The sequence below is a fragment of the Agelaius tricolor genome, unplaced genomic scaffold, assembly GCF_023055355.1.
Source record: "Agelaius tricolor isolate 1412-34295 unplaced genomic scaffold, bAgeTri1.0.p SCAF_6, whole genome shotgun sequence".
In the NCBI taxonomy this organism is placed as follows: domain Eukaryota; kingdom Metazoa; phylum Chordata; class Aves; order Passeriformes; family Icteridae; genus Agelaius; species Agelaius tricolor.
Window position 1 is genome coordinate 13,147,150 of NW_027269266.1, and position 23,735 is coordinate 13,170,884.

The 23,735-nt window shown below is 46.6% G+C and overlaps 1 protein-coding gene across 4 annotated transcripts in view; it reads right to left on the bottom strand.

The window, feature by feature from the left end:
* Positions 1–23,735, bottom strand: part of JCAD (junctional cadherin 5 associated) — a 60,096-nt gene that overhangs the window by 26,712 nt on the left and 9,649 nt on the right. Inside the window, exon 1 of one of the 4 annotated variants that reach the window (XM_071428729.1) lies at positions 10,178–10,196. The exons of 2 other annotated variants lie outside the window; for them this stretch is intronic. The gene's annotated coding sequence lies outside the window, so the exon portion shown is untranslated. Of the gene's footprint in view, positions 1–2,510; positions 2,649–10,177; positions 10,197–23,735 lie in introns of those variants that run through there. One more of the 4 variants, XM_071428731.1, reaches the window with a different exon arrangement.

The following is a 23,735-nucleotide window of genomic DNA, read 5'->3' on the forward strand; positions in this document are numbered from 1 at the left end:
TGGACCATCCTGAAATTTCAGAAACAGCTGTTCATTTTTCTTCCCTTCATCGCACTCTTAGTGACTTGCAGGGTGCTATGAGTGTTTTCAAAAAGTAGAACCCAGCCTTTAACTTTTTTTTTTCCTTTTTTCAACTATCTCAGATTTTTTTCCCTTGCCTCACCATTTGAGACAGTCCAAGTTATGGCTGACAAATTCCATTAATATCCTAACTGTAATACTCTTGGGCAAAGAGGCTCCTGCAGCTTTTCCTTCCCTGCAGGCACTGCCAGTACCAGAGGAACTGAGGGTTATTTCTAGGTAGATGTGAAAAGATGCCATCAGTTCACACAGAGACCTTAACAATCACATCAGGACTGCTGAAAGGCTGCCCAACCCCTTCCTTCACAGCTGGAACTGGTGAGTAAGTTTCCCTAGCAAGCCCAAGCCCACTTGCCCTTGCAACAAAGCACAATAACAAGATTGCAGAAAGCAATAAGATAACCCTTCCACTCAAGGATTAGAAAACAACATCTGTTAAAAAACAAATAAACTGGTGTAATGGCTTCAGCAAGAGACCCAGAGGATTTTGGAGATGTAGCTTGTAGCTTGATCAACACATTGTGAACAGCAAATTACAAGAGAACAATTGTTTCATACCAAGCTCTCCCACCCCTGAACTCCCTCAAGGTTAATTAGGATGGCCTCTGGCCAAATTAATTAGAGGAGAAGATTCGGGCAGGACTTTGCTATGCACTCATAACTAGTTCCAAGGTGACCAAGAAGTTCAGAAATGCCTCACCTTCCAAGTAGAGCTTGCTTGGCAAAAAACAAGCTCACATGTGCCATGTCATTCTTCTGACAATCAGGAGAAACACTTAAAAGTCGTGTTTCCCTAACGAACAGCTAACGTGGAAGAACTTTCTGCATCCTTCCCACTGAACAATATGCCCTTGTTTATTTTCTGTGTGCTTTTTAGGTCATAAGAGGCCAGAGAAGTTATGCATCTAAAGAACAATATAGTACTGTAATATGCCAGTTGATACACACAGCCTGGCAGACCCTGAAAGATCCATCTTTTCCAAGAGCTGGCAAAGGCATGTTGCAGCGTGGAGAAATACTTAACATCACCATAGGAAGGGAGGATGCAGAAGGGCCCAGCCTTTGAAATGACAGACTAAATTGGTGTTTTAGTTGGTATTCTAATGTGCCCTGATGGTGCAGCTTAGAGATGATCCTGCCTTGAGGGGCACAGCCATGCCCAGCTTCTCTATCCCACGGCAGCAGTCTGCCTCAACTTCCTCCTGCTCCTGCTGCCCAAAGCGTCCTTGGAAAAGGGAATACCTGGCAGGACCACACTTTTTCCTCCAAGTGGTACCCTTGTGAGTGGTAGAACTGCACAGCATAGTAGGGTAGAGCAGATCTAGCCTCTGTGATTACAAACCAAATGCTGGCACAAATTAAGGCTCTGCAAGTGACTGCATCTCTGATCTGTAGAACCCTTCTCTGTCATTAATCTGATATTGTTTAGTTTGAAGCCGGAAGGTTGCTATTTTCCATGTGTCTGTTACCCACAGAAAGCAACAGCCATTCTGGGCAGAATCGGAACTTCTGAAGTAACAATGAGAAACTGCTTCAGCTCACGCAAAGAAGTGCAGCTGAATACTTTTCAGCAGGACACAATTCTCATTGTCACTAGCCAAGATTTAATGTCTTGACTCTGTGAATCAGACTGACTACTTAGAACAGTTACATCGTGTGTTCACTTAAAGACAGGGGCTGGAGTAACTTAACGTGTAGAGACCATGACAATAAAAAGCCATTATTCTCAACTCTTGACCAAAAAAAAAACAAAAAAGAAAAAAGGGGGAAAAAAAAAAGGGAAAAGAACCCAAACAACCACCCATCCTTAATAGATGCAAGAGTCTTTTGGCACAGATCCAGTGGTAGACTAAGGCCATGATTTGCAATTCTGAGGCAATTATGAAATGACATAACAGCACAGATCTCCTTCTGACAGAACAGCTGAGGTTTTGTCTCCTTTGCAATAGGACATGGCTTAAAACAACCACCAGAAAGTAAAATAACCCAAAGAGCCATTTAACTACTGTGTAAACACCGGAGTACAGAAAAACACCAAGAGGGACGGCACTCGGTGTTTCAGACGCTGGTGCCACATCCTCTCGGGTCGGTGGGAGCCGGCACCGAGCCGCAGCCGGAGCCCCGGTCCCGGGCGCAGCGACCGCAGCGACCGACGGTGAACGAAGGGGAGCGGCTCCAGCGAGCGGCACCGAACAACTTCCCCGGGATCCCGGCTCGGGCGAGCTCCGGGGTGATGCGGGCAGAGAGCCCCGCCAGAGACGGCGGTCACGGCGGGGAGAGAAGAACGAGCAGGTGCAAGGGATGGGAACCCGCGGGATGTGCCCCCCCCTGCCGCGAGCCGCCGTCCGCTCCGGGACACCGCCGAGCGCCGCCGTCCTGCCCTGCCCTTCCCTTCGCCTCCCGCCGCCCGCTCCCGGCCCGGCACTCACCGCTCCGGGCGCCGCGCAGGACCCGCGGGGGCCGCCGCGCTCAGCGGCTGCGGGAGGCGCCGAGCCCGCGGCGGCCGGGGCGGGGCGGAGCGGGAGGGACGGAGGGACGGACAGAGGGAGGGACGGTGCCGGATCCCTGCCCGTCCCCCCGCGGCCCGGCCCGCCCCGGCCCGCCCCGCGGGCAGCGGCGCACCGGGCGCTGCGGGGCGCGGTGTGGCCGCTCCGGAAAGTTGAACGGGCTGGTCGTGGTCTCCCTCCCTCCCTCTACACAACTCATGGCTCAGCTTTCATCAACTTTCTTAGCACGGGGAGAATGTGCAGAAGGGAAGACGGGTCTATCAAGGATGAAGAGGGACATGAGCAGACCTTTCCAAAACTTGCTGTTCCTGCTGGCACCTGGCCATGCGCCCAAAGAGCCTGTCTTCAACATGGTTTTCAAACGTTTTTGAAGCACTGCTTCCCCACCTTTCCCCTCCCCATGATCTATTCAGCCTCTAGAAACAGGTGAATAATTTGCAAATCTCTTTTGCTTTAATGACACTCTCAAAAAAAAAGTACGTTTGTGAATCATTTACTTTAGTAATTGGCTGGGCCCATCAACTGCTTGCCCTGTCTTAATTGACTTTTACCCCAGGCTATCAAAGCACTTTTACACATGTTCATGAATTGAATCCTATTCAATATGTGCTCCAGTTAATAGTGAGAAAACAAGGGCAGTAAAATTACATGATGAGTCCAAGGTCACAGCAGAAGTCTGCAGGAGAGCCCAGAACTGAATACAGGTTTCCTGGTGCCCCGGTTTCCCAGGGCTCCGGGAGTAATTGTCATTGACCTGCTTTTCTATGAACATCTCCTTTTGTCTTCCAGCAGCGGCGGTGTGAGCCTGCAGCTGCTGACACATGATGCAGCCACCAAAGACAATGCCACCGGCAGCAGGGGGACTTTGAGCAGAGCCCTTGCACCCTGTCCCTGCAGGGTACCTGTGAAGTTCTTTGTGGCTTTGCTGGTTGGGAAACCCCTGTATTTTCCTGTGGTGAAGTCTTGTAGCTGACACAGTAGTCAGTCAGTAGAAGGTTTAAGTTTTGTCACAGAGCAGCTTCATGTGGATGTGACAATAGCAAGGGTTTCCATCAAGGAAGCCGTGCTGCCACAACTTCCAGTTTATTATTTAAATATCTTGACTCTGACAGGCAAATTGGGAGTTCTGGGTTTATAAAATACTTGTCTCCTCTGTGTTGTTAGAAAAAATTTCTGGAATTATTTTCTCATCTGCATGGCTGCAGCTCTGAGCTGTTTGTTCTCCTTGGTTGTAGAAGACAGTCCTGTTTAAATCACTTCTTCCCAAGACAAAAGCTTTTGCTCTGGTTGGGTAGTCATGGTGTGCCACGTGGAGCAGGTCCTTGTTCCTGGAGCTCACAGCTCTCTGTTGGCAAAGCTGCTTTGGCCCTGGATTTAGGGGATGGGAAGAGTGGGGGAACAGGCTGGACCATTCCATTGGACCATTTGAAATGGGACCATTTACTGAACATTGTCAGAGTGAAGGGACATCTTTTTGTCTTCATGATGTCACAGCCTGTAGAGATCATGATAAAAGCACAGAGGACAGAGCACATCTCAGACCTGCCTCCGCACCTGGGACTAATTTTTGCTACATCTCCTCTGAGAACGCTTTGTGGGCTGCAAAGGGAGGTGCAGTGCTTGGAAGGAGGCACTCCTGCAGGTGTGTCTGGAGTCCTGCAGTCACTGAAGATTTCCCCCAAGTGAAGTCAAAGGACCTTGAAGTTAGAAAAAACAGAGGAAAAGATCCTAAAAAAAGAAATCAGTGTCCATGCTTCTAGGTCTCCTGTTACAGAGAAAAAACTGAAAACGTGAGCTGAACATAGCTTCACAGTCAGACACCAGAAAGCAAATGTGATTTTGGGGACAATAGGAGGGATGCCTTGGGCTGGATTCACAATTAACAACAAATGATGGCTGGCAGCCCCAATTAATGTCCAAGGGGGATTGCCCAGAGGGTTGGTGTAACACCTTAGTCTGTGATTTGGGATGTCTGAGGGCTGAGCTTCTCAGCATCAGTGCAGCTGCCAGGGACTCCCTTTGCTCCTGCATCCCCTTGCCCTCTGCCTGTTAGAGAGCAAGTTCTTTGGGCAGATGTTGCTTCTTGCTGTGCCTTTGCCCTGTGCCCAGATCAGTGGGGTCGTGGTCTCAGGTTGCTACTGCAGTGCAGACTGTGACTGCCAGAAGGGCAAAGATGAAGGGAAGCAGAGGAGGCAGGAGAGAATTCTGCCTTTTGATGGTCAATGTGCACAACTGATGGAGCATTGCTCCCCTGCAAAGGCCACAGTCCTGCAGCTGCCTGAGGAGATCTCCCTCTCCTGGCTCTTTCCAGAGAAGCAGACCATAGTCAGACATTCTTGAGCTTAGACCTTCATCCTTAAAAGGCTAAAAGAATTAAATGTGGCTGAGAGAAAAGCATACAAATGGAGTTTGCAGAAGAGAAAAGAGCAGTAAAGCCACTCACAGTCCTGCCATGTAGGACTCCTGAGGTGGGTAAAAATCAGTGTGATGGAGCAGGGTGACTCATGGGGCAACAGAGGAGAGAACCATTATTGTCCCCCTGCAAGGAGAAGGGCAAAGAAACCACGGATCAGAAGCTGCTGGTGGCTGTATGTGCAAAGTTGGGTGCCTGGACAGGAACACAGTGGGGCTGCATGAACCCAGCAGGCAGTAGAGCATCCCTGTGTCACAGCAGGCAGGCTCAGATCAGGATCCTGTGGGACATGGCAGAGCAGGTCTGCGTGCCTGGGCAAGCAGGGAGCACCAGGACTTGGCTCCCCAGGAGATGAAGAGCAGCTTCTGCAAGTCTGGCCTGCAAGTGGCCATTATGGATAGAAATTGTGGAAAACAGAAACACACAAACATGAGCAAGACAGGCCAGATGGGGGAAATACAGATGAATTAATTTAGAGGGAAGGGAAAAGGAAAAACACAGAGACATGCTGCACACCAGCCAACTCTTCAGCAACAGCACTGCAGCGTGTCATCACTGTGCCAAGTGAATGGGAAGTTGTGCTCTGCTCGATGCAAGTTATTGCTGTTTTATGCCTTTATAATTCTCCCTGGCCTCAAAAACTCCCTGACTGGGAGCCCTCTGTTTTTATTTTATGTCCCATCAGCAGTGTCACTGCTCAGGATCGGAACTTTCCTGCCATTCCTACAGAACTTGTGGGCTTGGAGCCTCATTTCTGGAGGTGATCATTCATCAGTGCTTTTTACAGTGAAATCAAGCATACTTTTTCATAATTTGGTGGGGTTGGAAGTGATTAGGTGCATTAATTACTCCCCAAAAGACTGTAACAGGTTTTGTCTTAGATCCAGTTGCTGGGAAAATATTTAGGAACATATGCTGAAATCACCACATACCTGAAGTTTACCATAACTAACTAGCCACAGATGTGCTATTAAACCCCTGGTTATTTTTTCCTCTTGTCTGTCCTATATGGCATGCTACAGCCATAAGATTTAAACTTACTTAGAACAGCTGCTAGTCAAAACCAAAATAGCTATTACCTTTTTGCAAGAAAAAATTCACATTGCCCATCCCAACAGTAATCACTTGTTTATACAATTGGCACCTCTTTTTAGCTTGGAACAGAGAAACTTCAGATATTTTATTGCTATATCAAGGGAAACACTAAGCATTGCTGTGGAAAGGGGAGGTTTTCATTTGCCCGTTCTCTGGTGCTTCTTTAGCTGTATTTTGACTTGGTATTCAGGGATCCTTTTCTTGAACTGCTTTATTGCTTCCTAGGCATCCCAAAAGAGCAGAAGGGCTGGGTGTGTATTGAATAGAGGGAAATAATTCATGATGTCAGGTGGTGACCATTCTGCAAAGATGATTTAATTTGCTGATGATTCAGTTGCTGTCTGTGCAAGGTGTTGGGCCACTGGCTGCTGAGGAGCAGAAATAGTGCACTCATGGAGAGTATTTTCCTTCAAGTGTAAGGACTAAGCTATCAGGTCTGTCAGATGTACCTTGAAGTCCTAAAGTATGACACATGAAATTGTGCTGGAGGGAGGAAAAAATGGGGGGAAAAAAGCTAAAAATAAAAGACTAGTTAACATGGAGGAAGCGTACGCCCATATGAGTGTGAGTTCCTGAACATTGTGAAGACTGACGAAAAGGCTGAGGGGTGTGGCACACAAATTACCCTGCAGAATTTAGCTGGTTTACATTTGGGAAAATTAGGTAGTGCTTCCAAAACTTTTGAAGTGCTAAATATTGTTAAAACAATCCTTACAGCTCTTTCATTCAAGGACTTGGCTCAGGGTACTCAGAAAATAACTAATGAGTTTCTCATCATAACACCCAAGAGAAATGGGAAGTTATCGCAGTAATTACCCCTGTCACCCAGCTGGGGAACAGAACAGCTAAGCCTTGTTTTTCAGGGGTGTTTCTTGACTGAAATATTTGTACAGTCATTCAGCTGAAAAGCTCTTGAGAAGGATTAGAAGCTCCAGCTGGCCTCTCAGCAAGGTGATGAGGGGAGGAAGAGTCATCCCCCAGAGGTAGGGGAAGATAAAAGGAGAAAAGTTATGCAGTAGCAAGGCATGTTGGTGTTGGATCTATCCTACTTTTCTTAGTTTAACATTTGAATGCTTTCTACTTCAGAGAAGACCAATTCCTGCATTTCCTTAATAATGTACTGTAGGTTTGATAGTATATGCATTATGTCCCAGGGTACAGAGTGGTACAATGCAGATGTTATGGCAGCTCCATCCATCTCCATGAAGCTACACATGGAGGCTTAGCTGTGAATGCCACATTGGCATTCCTGCAAGAGATGTGAGCTTCACTTGATGAGGAGGGAAAACTCACAGACACTGGGAAGTGAGACCTGTGCAGCTGGGAAAAGGTCTTTTTCCAGGTACAGGTTTTAGCTTGATTTCTGTAATAACAATAAATTAGTAGGAGCTGAGTGGATCTCATTAACATCATTGTGCAGACTAGAGCATAAGGAAAACAGACTTCAAATAAGCTGAAAGAAGAGCAGCCTTTGGTCAGAACTCATAAGTTACCACAAGGTGTTGATGATGTCTGTGGAAATGCCCACCTCACATGTAGTTGTGAGTGCTCAGCAGCCACCAGGTCATGCCTGATGTCCAGTGTAAGTCCAGTCAAGCAATGGGTTCCACCCTGTCCTCCCATCAAACATCTGGCTACAGCTCAGCACCATCCTGCTGTGACTCCAGATTTACTGTGTCAAGCTCAGATACTGACCTGTTGGAGTTACAGTGAAGACTGAAAATAAACTGAGGTGACCCATAGGCTTTAGCAAAAAATTCTTTGCCTTTTTCATTAAATTAATTTCAAATTTACTTGGGGGAAAAAGAAAAGAATCAACTTCATCTTCAAAACAGCTGCAGTTATATTCTTACTAGTACAGATAATTTAACTTGCAAATACATAATGGGTGCTGACCAGGTCTTTATTTGGGAGAGTAGACTCTGAAACAATGGAGATCCTGGGGGAAGAGAAGCACAAGGGCAAGAGTGATAAAGGTATGTGAAGTAATGCAGAAACCAGAGAGACCTTTTGGGAATGTCTCCTCCCTTTCCTGAACATATATGTATAAACAATAAGCTGGAAGATGGCAAATACAGTACAGATAAAATCATCCTTATTTATTTACACTGATATGTCTGGGCTGTGAAATCACTGCTATTAAGAGGCAACTGAAGCCCTGGGGTTTGTTAGAAACAAAGTAAAATATATACTGATGGCAGAAGAACCTATAGCTACAGCAGTAATAGAAATAGAGTCTGGAAAGGTTTTAGTCTTCAAAACTTTGATCAGACTGTAATTATTGGGAAGACAAAGGAAAGCTGCCCTGGAGCAGGTTACTGCCTTCTCCCAGGCCCACTCACTGCCATACAGAGAGGCTCAGGGGTGCTGAGGCACCTGTGTGCAGCTGGCAAGGGGGCAGCAGCAGGAGGGGCAGCTGGATCAGGGGCCATGGGCTGTGGGCCGGCCATTGCCGTGGCAGTCCTCCTGCTTGCCACCAGGAGGCTGGAGATAAACACTGTGTCTTCCTTCCCCCAGCATTGCCATACTTTGGGTACCAGTCATGGTGGAGCCTCTGCAGAGAGCCCTTCCCTGGGGAGTGCAGATTCTCCCAGGAAGAGGAGAGCATCCTTGAAACTGTGTTTTAATATACAATAAACTCTCTTTTTAGCAATACTTTGTGTCATAGTTTCTATTAGGTCCATAAGGACTGAATTAATAGCTATTTGACTGATTTCAGCTTTTAGCTGTGGTAATACTAGTTTTCAAATCTTAAGTTTCAAAAGGCAGCATTGCCCTTTCTGAAATAGTGCCTCCCTCCAGTGAATCTGCATGAGCTGCTTTTATGAGATCAAGGGGAGAAAGTTATCTCCAGTAGGTAGTTTGGGGTTTTTAAATAAGAGAATCTGAGCACAGTAGCAAGGGCACGGAGTGAAGAAAGGCTTGTTTGTAATGGGAGCACTCAAAAAGTTCAACAAGAGTTTGCAAGACCCCTTCATGTCAGGGCATTCCCACAGAGAGCCTCACCCAAAATGCTGAAATTACAGTCTTCCTCAGTTAAAGAAAAAAATGGGAGAATGGCTTGTAATTTTTGAACCAGGACAGCTATGTTTATCTTCCAAGCCACAGCCCCTTGAAGACGTGACTGTCATGCAGGGTTAAAGAGCAGGCAAAGAGCCCCAGAGGGACGGGCTGTGGCCGCTCAGCACCCAGCACCAGGCGTCTGTCTCCTGGAGCCAGGGGCTGCTCCTGTTATCTATCTGATACAGAGCAGTGGCACGGCTTCCCGTATCCAAACACATCTTGACACTGGAGATTGCACAGATCCCAGGCTCTGGAGGGAGGCCAGGGACGTGCCCCCGCCCCAGCAGCAGCTCACACCGCAGAAATGGTTATCGGGGAGCGGCGACATGTCACGGCCGTCTCGGATGGGCCATGGGGTCAAAGGATTATGGCTCAAATCCATTCTTCATAGAGAAATCTTCTCCAAATGCCTGGCTACACTATGAAATCACACAGGGAGTGTCCTGTTATCTGTGGGGGTGGTACAGACCCACCTCTGCTTCATGTGGAAAACCAGAAAAAGAAAAATACAGCTGTGCAGAGCATCCCTGCTGTACAGGGTCAGCTTTCCAAGCTGCTTCCCTTCCTTTCTACCTGCTTGTAGACAGGTTTAGCACAGTGAGTGGGGATATGTTTCAGCCCCACAGTAATAAACTTGCCCTGTGCATGTATATTTTAGTCTTGAATTTAACTCTTATTTGCTCTCTTATTCTTTTACACACATTTCTGCAAATACGGATGTCATCCCCATTTCTTATCTACTCTCCAGTGGAATTGCTTATTGAAGAGATAGGAAAGGAGATACTTCTTTGGAAAAGTACTGGTACCAAGAACTTATCTGAGCAGCATTATGGAAATACAGTTTTGCTTGACAACCTTTTAAGTTACAGCAACTGTGCAAAGGATTGCAGCACCAGAATGTCATTGTGTACCAGGCTTCATTTGGATTTGAAAGTCATTGAAAACTGTTAGTTATGTTGTTGAAATTTATACTGATATTACAAGGAAACCTTTCTTGGAAGGCAGAGAAATCTCTTACCAGAAGATTTTCCTGATCAAGCTGTGAATTGTTCTATTTCCTTCCTTCCTTCCTTCCTTCCTTCCTTCCTTCCTTCCTTCCTTCCTTCCTTCCTTCCTTCCTTCCTTCCTTCCTTCCTTCCTTCCTTCCTTCCTTCCCCAGAGAGAAAATGGAACTAAGCACCAAAATAATAAAAATAATAGAAGATTATTTTTAGCAAAGCTTCATTCAGATTAATCAAAAGGCATCCATGTGCATGTTACGAGGTGGGTTTGTTCTGAGGTCACCTTATGCAAAATTTATGCAGCCCCCAATTCACTAAAGGACTTCCAGACTCATCTGTGGAAATTACACCTCTACCTCACCATATTTTCTCTACTTCAGATGAGAAACAGACACCACTGAAGCCTTTTTTATCACATCCTTTCCTTTCCTGGATCAAGCTTCACCCCTGCCATTTGGGCATACTGCAGCACTGTGATAGAGAAGCATCATGCAGGCATCCCTCAGAGGAGACAGGCTGTTTAAAGACCAGGGTGCTGTGGGACATTTACACCCCACACACACTTTAATTGCATTGCCACTGTGCCCAAACCCAGTCACCCCCTCAGGCAAGTCCCTGCTCTGGGGGTCCCACATTCCCCTGTCTAATGTGAGACTTCATAAGTTCTGCCTTCACCTGACAGAGATCTGAACCTGGAAGGAGATTCTTTGTTCAAGCTCTGGAGTGCTCTGGGAGAAAAGCAGCCAGCCAGCCTCTGGATGAAGGGCTGTTTGAAAGGAGATTAAACCCTCCCCTGCATGTGCAGCTTCCAGCCAGGCAGCCTACATCAGAGAAGTCAAGCTGCATCCACTCCAAGGGGAAAGTTAAAATAGAACTGAATCTTCTTACTTCAGCTCCATCTTTTGTTGTGCCCTGCAGGCAGTGTTCACCTGAACATCTACCCTCCAAAGTCAGAGTATGCTTGCCTAAAGTGAAAAATGGCACACACAGCCCTATCTTTTTTATTCCCATCAGCCTCTGTTGTCCCTCTATTGAGCATGAACTTAGTGGTCATGAGCAGCACCACTAATCATGTAGGTACTTACATATTTCTGAGGGGAAGCTGAAGAGTGAGTTGCAAAAATTGTGGGGTCCCTTACCCCACATATTTGAAAATAGAGGCAAACAAATCCCTACAGAACTAACAATACTGCTTTAAGATGCTGTTCTCTACCTGCCACCTTCCCCTCTACAGAGTCAGATGTATGGATAGTGGGACCTGCACACCCATTTCAACATCAAGTCAGTGGTTCCAGGCTGGATGGATTTCTGGACTGCAGTGGGCTGAAGGTTTTGCAGTGAAGGAAGTTCTGCTGAGGGGAGTTTCCTTGTACAAGTGAAGGAAGCAGCCCGGGGCAATGACACCATAACCCAGTGCAGCTTTTTCTGCAGCATCATTTGTTTGCATTCTAGGATGCATTGAAATCGCATCTTGGAGCATTTCTGTTGCTGCTTATCCTCTGACTGGGCTGTTGTTAATGCAACACTCACTCAATGAAGTGTTTGGGATGAAGTCCAAAAAAGCACTTAGGTGCCTAAATCCAAGACAGTGATTCACTGCTGCCTAAGGACTTAGGTTCCCCCCTTTGTATGCCCCTTCCCTGAACCTCTTTAAAAACCTGGACTTCTGCAGAAGGTTGACTCTAGGTGCTGACATCTTGACAGGGCTTGGCCACCAGATCCTGCCTGCTGTGTCTGTGCTGTGCAGCCCTGCAAATGAGGTGGTTGTGTTTGGGATACCCAGACACTCTGTGGATGTGCCAGAGCTCTGAATTCAGCAGCCACAGCTGCTCTTGCTCAAACTGTGGCTAATGTTGGTTTTTCCAGCTGATATAGCCACCGTGGGGCTCTTTGCAGACAGAAGATCATGAAGAGAACAGCACAAAGGTGATTTTATGCTGATGAGGGAGGAGGCAGTCACTAGCTTGGCTTGAGTATGTTTCCCCCATGTCACACTCTCCTCCTCCCACTCTCTAACTCCACAGTAGAGGTGATGAAGATGCCCTTCACAGAAAATGGGGTTTTTCTCCTCCGCTGTTTTTGCTACTGGTGGCCTGATGGGGAATGGTGGAGGCAGGTCTGGCATCTGCTCCTTGTGTGGAAACTGGATGGGTCATGGGATGCAAGGCTCAAATCCACTCATACTGCCACCTCTCAATAGAAATCTATACAAGAATAGCTTAAAGGCATTCCTAATGAGGTAAAAAAATCCTCCAATAACCAGCTCCTCTATTACATTGCAGAGTATGTATGTCCATGTGCCTCTTTTCTCAAGATAGAGCTCAAAATAGTTGCCAGAAAACTGATTATAAATTGCAGTGACTTACAGGGAGTGAGAAAGAGCATAGTTGCTCTTCTACTACAGCTTATTCACCTTGCTCTTAAAAAGCCACTTACTTCCAAGAAAGCTCTGAGTAGATGACAAACTGAGGCACACAGTTCCAGTGCTGGGAACTGGTTATTTGGGATGGCAGCATCCCTTGCTGCACTATGTTTGGGTGCTCTGACATCTTGACTACATTCACATGTCTTGCCATGAGACCATTACGCTTTGCCAGGTTTCTCCTCTTGTCTGATAAAGCAGTTAGGGCTCTGTGTGACAGAACCTTGCACTTTTCAAATATAAATCTCAGGTATAGCTCTACATGCACAGGCTGTTTTCCTCATTAAGCCCTTCAGTTACTGCTCTTTACCTAAATCCAAGCTGGGCTGTAAAAGGCTTAATCGATGCAACACATTCACTCCTGGTGATGTCAGGGAGCCACTATACCCATCTAACAGATGAGCTGATCTGCTAGCCAGTAAATTTGGGATGACAAGAAAAGTTTATCATGTTAAACCAGATGCCATCAGCCCCCTTCAGTTCTGCAAAAGTGCTCTAGTTCTTCAAAAAGCTATTACTGAGATGTGTAGGGAAAACATGAGATCTGAGCCACTTCCTGCTCCAGCCTTCTGCAGTTGGCACCTCTTCCCACAATCAGGAGAAGAGCCCAATGTGGAAGCGTGTTTCTGAAAAGATTTCAAGGACAAGATTTGGGATTTGGTGTCTTCTCTGCCTACATGTGTCCTCAGCAGGAAAACTGCAGAGCAGCAGAAGAAGGAAGATGAGAGCTACTGCGGGACAGCAAATGAATCTCCTGTAGATCTGTCCATCCACGTGTGTCTGTCTGGGCCCCATCCTCTGGCCCTGCTGTGATCCGTACTTCAAAGGGGCCATGATTCCTTCTCAAGTTACTGCTGCTGGCAGAACAGCAGAGCTGGCAAGTGAGCTTTCAGGAATGTCTTTATCCTTCACGATCCATATGAAATAGGTCCAAGTAGTAATATTTTTGGAGAGCCAGATACACAGATTTTGCAAAGGTTGGGAGCAGCAAAGCACACTATTAATAAAACAGTCACACTGTTCTTAGTTTTGGTCTTATTGTGATAATTATAAGCAGAAGGTTTCTTTTGTCTGGTCAAAGATTCTGCTGCTTCAAATTTAGAGCTGTCAGAGAGAGCTGAGCAAGAGGGCTTCGTTCAATGGATGGCATTATCTGCTTCAGCAAGTGCCATCATTCTCCTTTGGCAAGATCAGTGGAAGAATAAAGAGGAGCTTGTCTGAGGACCCACTCTCCCATCCACTATTAACACTACTGTAGCTCAGAGTAGCCTACCAATGGTGTCTTGGCTTAGAGAAAAAATAGATTTTTTTCTAAATATATATAAGCATATCCATCACTGTATACAATGATGAAAGCTAGACCTACTTTAATTGTCATATTTTTTATATTAATGGTGACTTATTTTAACATAGTACATTCAACAGGGAGAAAAAAAAGGACATACTCTCAAAATACTGAGAATTAGATACAAAGAAGAAACTACTCATAATTGTCTTTTTTATGCTCAAACAGGAAAAAAGTGCCTTCTGGCAGCATGAACCTGCCTAGGAGTGGGGATTCTGTTCTGATAGTCAATAATTTTCTCTTCACATTTTCAATTGGTAAGTCTCAACAGCTACCATTAAGAATCAAAGTCTTGATGTTCCAGAGGCCAAAGCACCCACCATTTCACCTCATTTGTAATTTAACAGGTTTATCATTTACACTATGTTGTCTCTTTTAAAGGAGATCCCAGTGGAATTACCCAGTACTCAATTTCAGGTGCAGGAGGAAAATGTGCAGTGGAGCATATTCATGCTAGAGACAGACTTTTGTGCCTGGGTACACTGCAGTGGATATTGCTGAAAAGGGCAGCTTTTCTGCAAAGTTCTGTTATATCCCTTCAGCAGGAAACAATTATCTGTAATACCAATTTCCCGCAGAATTTTGCAAATCCATCCCTACAGGGATTTCACCTTTCTTTGTTTCCCCTGCACAGCACAGAAAGTCTGACTGCAGTGATACAAAATCAGATCTGACTCATTTTTATTTTCAGCCTCTGGCAGCTGAAGGGAATAATCTCATTTTTGACTAGAAGGAGATGAGCAAACAGGGTAAGGGCTGGTGATCAGAATCCCCAGAGGACCTCCAGCAGTGCCTTCCCACCGTGTCCATTTTGTGATGAGAGGCCCAAAAGGAGGGGTGGAGGATGCAGTGGAGTGGTCCCTGCTCTAGGGGCACCCATGCCTTGGAAGGAGAAGGGGTCCAAATCCAGGCATGCCAGGGCCCCAAAACATCTGTGGGAAGGGGCACTGTCATAACCAGTGTGTGCCTGGAGATGCCCCTTGCAGCATCTGCTGCCACCCCAAATGTTGTCTGAAGACCATGAAATCCCCATGGCAGAGCCTGTGGCTGCCTTGAACCACTTTTCTTTCAGCTGCAGCATAGAGGTGTTCTGAGGAGGATTACAGCCATGGTAACCAGGACTCACATTTTCAGCAGTTTTCTGCATTTTTTGTCTTTGTCCCCTCTTCCCAAGCAAGATATCTCCCTGCACAGCTTCCTGACAGTGTGGGCACAGCCCTGCCTGTGCCAGCAGGCCTAGAACCAACCCACGGCACATGGGAGGAGTCTGCCTTTTTCTTCCACCCTGGAAAGGAGCTCTGAGCTCAGTGTGGGGGTGCTCAGATTCCACACTGGGCAGGACATGCCCAGGGAAAGGGGAGACGTGGGGTTCACAGGGGAGGTGGGCATACAGAGCAGGAACACTCTCCTCAAGCAGTTCAGCATGTTTAGAGCTACTGTATTGAAATAATCCTCACATAATCCACTTTGTTCCCCCTCTATGGACATTTTTGGAGGGCCTTGGCTATGTGGTTAGGGAAGCAGGTACGGTGAACAGGGACAGTCCATTTTCCTGTTCCCAGAGTCTGGGATCCCAGCAGCAGCGGGGCCTGGCCCCCTGACTGACAGGGACAAGTACCAAGTTGGATTGTTTAGCTGCATTTCCCACCAAGAGGAGGCTTGTGACATTATGCTGTCAGTCCATCTGCACCAGGCAGTGTGTGGCTCTGCTATAGCAGAGGTGTTCCAAGGCCATGACGTCCCCACGGGTTTGGGACACGCGAGGAGCTGGCTCTGACCAGCACCAGCTGCCCCTGGCCAGGCGAGCACTGGCTGCTGCCAGGGCAGGGGGGCTCAGGGCAGCAGCTGAGGCAGCCCCAAGGGCCAGACCCTGCAGGAAACCACTCTGACAGGCTCCCAGAAGCCACCCCATCACTGTTTGTCCCTCTTCATCCCCAGCTGTTTATTAACTCAGGCTCAGCTGACCTGACATTCAGGTAAGCCAAATCTGATTTTCCGGCTGAGGGAGCCCTCAGATCTTCACTGCTTCCAAACAGATTTCATCAAGGAAAGCAGCATGCCCAGCTGCCAGCTGGAGGAAACTCAGACCTTTGCAAAGCTCTGGCTGAGAAGCAGGGAGCTGCCCTGGGTACAGCACGTGGCTGAGGGTCTGACCTGGGATGTCCCATCAGGTCCCATGGGTGGCCCAGGGTGCAGCTCCTCCCAGCACAGAGGGCACAGGGGGATGTTCATCCCTCTCCAAAATGCAGAGTGCACCAGTGATGGTGGTGTTGAGGTCCTGGGACCACTCTGGTGAACTGGTTCAGTAAGGAAGGAAAGGCAGGAGGGGCCCAGCCTTTGGGGGTACAAGAGAGATGGACAAACAAGGTGAAGAGACCCCTAAAATATAAAGAATACCCTTTGATATTTTTTGAATTGTTATGCACCTGGTACTAAAGATGGACAAATGACATTTAAATTTCTTAAGGTATTTTTTTTTTCAAAAACTGTAGACCTAAATCACAGCTGTCTTTTTAAAATATACTGCAAAATACTTGTTCAAAAGCAACGTTTTTATGTAACAAGTGACTTAAAGAAAAACAGTGACAAAATTCTAGTTCTGGGAAGAAAATTTTTCAGTCACAAAAGTCTGAGTAGCTCTGTTCTCCACTGCTGATGCTTTCAGACCTGCTCAAAGAATGTGCATGTGCATATGGAGCTGTGATTTGCCATTATTTGGGATATCTTTGTTGTTGGCCTTGAAGCTGCAGGAGAGCTGCCTTGTTTCCACAGTAGAAGTGAGTACAGAGTAGGCTGCCATTGTCCAAGAAGTGTGAGTACATCTGTGGAGACACACAAACCCACAGCACAGAAATTTAAAGCTATGGAGCAATTCTTCAGGGCTGTCAATATAATCTGATATTCAGCCCTCATCATCCATTTTTAGTGATAATCTTTTTACATGTTAGACCTCTCTAGCAGTCTTTAATTTAAAAAATTCCTTTCCCTACTGAGATCTCAGATGAATGGGGTAAAACTGTCATTTGCATGATAATCAAGGTCTCCTTCAAGGAAAGGGTAGGATCTGGATAAATTAGCTACAACTTGGCAAGAGTGGGAATATCTATCAAAAGTTTGTCTTCTTAATTCCAGAGTCCAGGTGATCACAGCTTTTTGTAGAAGCCGGGAGAGCAACAGCCAAGTGAAAATGCCCCAGCTTGGTCTTCTTGGCCTCACTCTACAAAAGGGGTTGGTGGCACCAGATCTTGGCATATTTGTAAAGGATTTCTATTTTTCAGTCTCGGGGTTTAGTTGTTATTTGAATTGGAACATTTTTCATTCAGTTGTAGCAGAGTTGCAATGTCCTGTGACGTGCCACAACATTTACAAAAATCAACAGCAGTCCAAGTCCTTTGTTGACTTGGAACACTCCTGGCTATTTCCAAGTGCCATGGGAGAAGCAGGGATCACAGCCTTCCTCCTCAGCACATCCTTGAGGAGGATGTCATTTCTGAATTGGGTTTTCTGCTGGGTGTGCTCTGACTGACAGCCAGAGCCCACCCAGCCTATGACAGCTCCGTAATAGTGGAAGCTTATCTGCCAGCAGTGCCAATAAAAATAAATCACCTACTTGCCTTATGCTCTGAGGAGATGAAAACAGAGTCATCAATGGTCTTGTGTACTTCTACACTAACTCAACGCCCACAGCATTCCTTTTTTAAAATCAAATTGCAGGATTTGAGAAGGCTACTATGTACTGGAGTACAGAGCTGAGGTTTAGTGGGTATGAATTATGAGGTTACAATACATTCATTGTTTGTTTAAATACTGTTTTTTCAAATTAGGTTTGCATGTATGAGTGCAATGTTCTCATTGACTAGAGCAATGCACAATGGACCACCCACAATTTGGGAGGGTGCCACGAGTTTGTCCCTCTGTGGGCAGACATCACTTCGTTTTTCATCCCCATTCTGCCTATATATCTTCAGCCTGGCCTTACTTGTTCCTTCTAGATGAGCTGGAAGCATATGTGGATCACATAATTTTCTGTGGTGACCTCATATACAGCAAAAAGATGTTTTTAAATTGAAAGTCCTCAAAGCCTGTAGAGTTGAGACCTGTACCACTGATCCAAAATTCAGCTTTAGCATTTCCCACTCATTCGGTGTGGGAGTAAATCAAAATTTATTCCTCTGAAGTCAGAGATTTACATAACTTTAAGGCAGGGATGAGTGAGCATACCTCATCTGTCAAGGGGGAGCCACATAGCAGGTTGATTTTTATGATATACTGGGGTCTCAGCTGTTTTGCTGTAGTTTTGTCATCATTCCTATTACCAGTCCTCCTACATTCATAAAAAGTAAGTGAGCAGGCAGCCAAATACGATGCACTGTGTGGAGGAATCACTTCCTCTCATGTTGCATTGAGATCAAATTACATAACTTAAATCCACCAAGGGCACAGCCCCTGGTTGTATTTCCATCTGGATCACATGTCCTTGCCCCTTCCCCCAGCACTTGCAGGGGAGATGCTTGGACAGGTTGTTATTTATGTCTGCACAAACTGGTGGTACCAGGCACGTCTCTGTGGCAGTGCAGGGAAGCATTAGCTCCAGCACCATTGTGGAGCATATGTATGTGATGAGATAACAGACATCTGGCAGTGAGTAGCTACTGGAGCTCTGTAAATCCCTTGGCTTGTAGTTTTGTGCAGAAAAACTACCTCCAGCACAGTATATGACTGTATAGGCTTGAGTACCAAATTAAAGATTGTGTTGGTTCTCACAAAGCACGGAGCTGTGTGGTGCTGCTTTTGGATCCCCAGCTTGGCCCTTGTGCCCAATTCCCCCGAGAGACAGGGAACTCTCAGGTGTCTCAGGACCTGCTTGTAATTCTCCAGGGTTTGCTTTGCATGCCAGGATTTTAGCTGGGCCAAGCAGCTCAGCATCTGCCCTTGGGCTGTGTGTCCCAGCTGAGACCCTGCACATGATGTGTGCTGCCTGCACGAGTCTTGCCCAGGAGAGGCCACAAACACAGCCCAGCCACCCCACACCACAGCCCCATCACACATCACTGCCAGCACCTCGCTGTCCTGGATGTGCCCACCACGTTTTGGGCCTGAACAGATGGGAATGCCACATTTCCCACTTCTGGGACATGTGAAATGAGTGTTCAGGTCCCTGCTCCAGGTGCAGGCTGAGCATTGCATCCAACTGCTGTTTAGGACATGAAGCCTTAACCCCTGTGTTATTAACTCAAGGTTAACATATAGTTATTCTTATTCCAAGTAATGAGATTACAAACACCATTAATATTCACCACCAGTGAGAAGCCTGAGAGAGGCAAACCTGCTGTGGAACATATAGCACATTCATTTCTGTGATGGGTCACTGCCAGCACCAGGACCCCTGGGATGGGTGCCGGACGAAATTCAACTCTCTCTTGCACTGCCCTGCAGCTAAACTGACTTCAGTTTGCATCCCCATGGCTTTAAGTGGTAAATTGGTGGGATATTTGATCTCCAGTACCAAGAATAGGAATGAAGTGTCTGATTCCAGTGCATGATATTCTGCAAATATCTATTTGAGTAGCCAGGTCTGAGTAAAAGAAAAGAAATCAAACAGAGGGATATGGAAAAATCTTTTTATGCCTATAAAAGGATCACTTCAAAACCACAGGATTTTGTATAGGAACCTTTTTCCTTAAATAGTAGAAACAGTCACTGGGTGCATTCCATCAGTGTAAAAAATGGGGGTTAGAAAAGAGCTTCTGTGTACAATAGCAGTTTCCTCTCCTTCCATCTCTTCCTTTCCTCCCCCCACCGCTCATGTACCTTGTCTTATCCCCTGAAACTGTGCTTGTAAAAGCCATGAAAACTGTATACTTACTATATATATATATATATATATATGTATTTATGCACATAGATATCATCAAACCCATGTCCATGTACATATATGTATGTGCTGTGTAGTTAAAGAGGAACTGCATGGTAGGATTTTTTTTGCATTCTTCATGAAACACCTTTCCCACAAAGATGAACAAAACTTGGCAGTAAATCTTGCTGGGTATCTAAAACACCAGCTCAGGCTCCTCCTGCAGGTCCACACCTGCAGCCTCCTCCTGCCACCAGCAGCCAGAGCCAGGACTATGAAACCCAGAGCTCTTTGGCCATGGGCCAAATCCTGCCAGGCAAAACCCTGCTGACATCACGGGGATTAGAGGGGTGGCTAATCAGGACTGTGGGATTTGTGTCAATCTTTTACTCAGGATGCAATGCTGTGTCCCCCTGTGGTCAGTGGGGGTGGTCAGGGGCTGTGAAGGCCCTTGGTGTCCCCGGGGGTGAGCAGCTGTGGGGTGGCACTGGGCTTTGGGGGGAAGGAGCAGCAATGTGGGAATGGCTCTCCCAGGGCACAAGACTCCAGCACCACTTGGAGCAAGGGTCCTTCCCCTGTCCTTTCCATCCCAGGGGTCCCAGGCTGGCAGAGGACAGGAGGGGAGAAAAGGTTTCTGTGACTCTGGGGTTCATTGGCCCCTTTGAGTGGGTTGGGGAAAGGAGTCAAAATATTCCCATCTCCAAACTGGGGACAGGCTCAGTAGAGACTGAAACCTTTTTGGAGGGATTTGTGAAAAAACAGGGTGGTGTCTTTAGTAGTCTATAAGAAGGGTCTTGTGTTCACATTAATGTGATGAAAATTTCATGCAAAGGGTCCCCAGGGATTCAGGCTGGCTCCAGCCCATCATTCCATCCCATGCCTAGGTGAATCCTTACAGATGTCTGTATAACCTGTTCTGAAAAATCTTTAATAACAGAACCTCCACAGTCTCCTGAGACTAAGTATTTCAGTGTTTTACTACACTTACTATTAAAAACATTCCTTAAATCTGTATTAAGTCTTTCTTAACTCCCTCTCAGCCAGACCCAGTACACACCCTGACTGAAATTTTAGCATGTGGCTGATATCTGCAGCAGGGACAGAGACCAGGTTATTAATTTTCTTGTTGAACAGCCCTTTATATGCTTGACAACATTTTTTTTTCTCTCTTTAGATTTCTGTTCTTCAATCAAACCCAGTTTTTTTTGCCTACCTTCCTGCACATACCCATATACACCCTTTTTGAGGAATACCATCTCCTTCCATAAGAAAAATCTTTAGGTGAAGTCTCACACTGGCAAGGGGAGCTGAACTGAGGGAAGAGGGATGTCTTACAGGCTGTGTTTCTATCTGTGTAGTTTACAGTGGTGTTTGGGGTTTTGTTTGCAGCAGTATGACATTATAGGTACACATTAGGGGCAGCCCATGACCCATCACAACCCGTGGGCTCTTGGGGCTGAGCAGCAGCCCACAGAGTCAGTGCCAGCCTGTCTCAGGGACACTGGGGAAAGCTGTGTACTCATCCCCCCAAACTGCATCTTTGGGGTTTTCAGTCCCTATTTCCAGCTGTCATTCCACAACCTACAGTCAGCACCACACCAGCCATAGCTGCAACAAGCATGGTACTGATTTTCACATTGCCTAAGCTGTCACTGAAATGTTGGTTAGTTCCGCTGTTAGTTCTGGGAAGAAGGGAGACCCCCACAGTCCCATTCCAGGCACTCCCTAGTCAGCAGGGAAGTATTGACACCTTTCACATACAACTTTTTAGTGGTTTCACCCTTCCCACAACAGTTTCACTCGAAATTCTCATTTCTGCTCATTTCTGCTGCTTGCTTGTGAAAGGGCTGACACTGTCATGGTTGCTAGAATCCAGGAGGGAAGTGGTGAGAGTGCACACCGTTGCTCCCACTCCATGTACTGATCTAGAAAACACCTCCTGAACATTTTTTAATGTGACCTGGCAGCAGACCAGGGTAAATGGCATGTTCTTTTCCCAGTGCTTTGGCCCAAAGTGTGTTTCAGAGGCTTAAAAGAATAGTCAGTCAATTAAATGTGATAAACGAGGCCATTTGTCACCAGCATTTTCGCTTTTCTTTAAAGTATAAAACGAGATAATGAGCAGGGCTTGAAGAAATCCTTCGTGGAGTTGCAAGCCAAGGTCACATGATATACAGAACGGATTTTCTGCCTCTCCCATCATGAGAATGTGATCTGACAATACTCCCCCTTCTGACACAGAAATCACAGACAATGTTAAGAGAGAGAGGAAAAAAATCACTAATGGTTGAAAAAACAGTGAGATGTTGCAATGAAGATAGGAAAAGAAATGCACTTATTTAAGGGCAAATTTACCCCCACTGCAAGCTTCCTGTAGGTGCTGGTCAATAGGAACACTACCACAGAGCCAGCTGCACAGTACCTTCATCTCACAGCAAAGCCTCGAGCAGAGATTACCCACACATCCCCTCCTCAGCAGAGAGCAGGGCACGTACCCAGGGCTGGCAGAGTTTGGTGGAGCAAATGGATCACCCATAGCCCCAGCAGAGGGGAGGTGACAGAGCTGAGATGGGCTCTGGGAGCTGTGGGGTCCTGCAGAGTGTGAGTGAGTCCCTGGGCCTTGGGGCTCCAGGTGTGGGAGGGTATTCCTCCTGTAATGCCCACAGGTACATCCAGCACACTGGGACACCCACTCAGTGACAGCCATGCCACACAGCTATGTGTGACACACAGCCCACAAGAGTGGTGGCTCTTTGACAGTGTCTGCATTAGTGCAGGTTCATATTTGTGGCTGGAGGCTAGAGCTGGATATGAATCCAGAGCTGGAGTGTCTCCAGCTCTCTTTTGAAAAATAACACCTTTCCTTCTGGCAAGTTACCAGAATGTGTTTCCTTCTGCATGCTGTTCTTTCCTATCATGTGTGTTTGGGAATTAGGAAACATTTACTCCAAGGTGTGAAAACTCTCTGCACCTGTGGGACATGAACATATTGACTGTATTGACACCTTTTCATGCTGCCCTGTATGCCACCAGGTCAGTGTTACCTCTGCACCCTTTTCCCATCTCCCCTCCACATGCACCCACTTGTGTAAGAAATTACTCTTTTTTTTTTTCTTTTTCTTAACCTGTTTTCTCAATCAATCATCAGTTTATACTGAATATATTGAGGCAGGAGTGCCAGTAAGTATGGTTGTGCACAAACAGAAATGGATATTTGAGGATCTGAGAACCACTGACAGTTGGTCTCTACAAGCTATGTTTTATTTATGTCTGCACTGTGCTGTGTTGGCAGCATTTGATTCAGCCCTGGGATGAAACCCCTGAGTTTTTGCAAACATGGACAGCCTCACACATGCCTCTGACATTAAATCAGTGAAACACACAGTGCAAGGAAACATATATTTTAAGAAAACTACCCAGATGCACCAGCAACGGGAGGTGTTGAAGTATCTCAAAAGACTAAGACTTAAAATCTTTTTAGAGAAAATGCAGGCCAGGAGGTGCCAGTCAGGCACCAAACAAGTAAATGCCAAACACACAGCTGAGTCACTCATTCAGCACCAGGTTAGACTCAAGCCCATGAGTTTTCATCTGGTAATGGACTGTGTGCCTGGCCTTTGGCAGGGGCTGTGCAGATGAGTGCCCTCCTCAGCACCCCAGTGACCCAACAGCAGCAGCCCAGAGCCAGCTTCACCCAGCTGGAGCTTTCCTACCTCGCAGTGGCTGCCACAGTTGGGCTCAGTGATCTTTGGGGGTCCCTTCCAACTCAGGATATTCTATGATTCCATGATTCACATCAGTGAGGTCTGTGCCTGAGGGGAATTTTCAGATGAGGTTTCAAGAGACATGACTGGATCCTGTGCTGTATTAAACTGCTGGGGAGAGCAGTTTGTCTGTCCCTACCCCCCCCAGAAGCAGGCTGAGCCCCAGCTCATGAGTTGCCCTGGCTGTAGC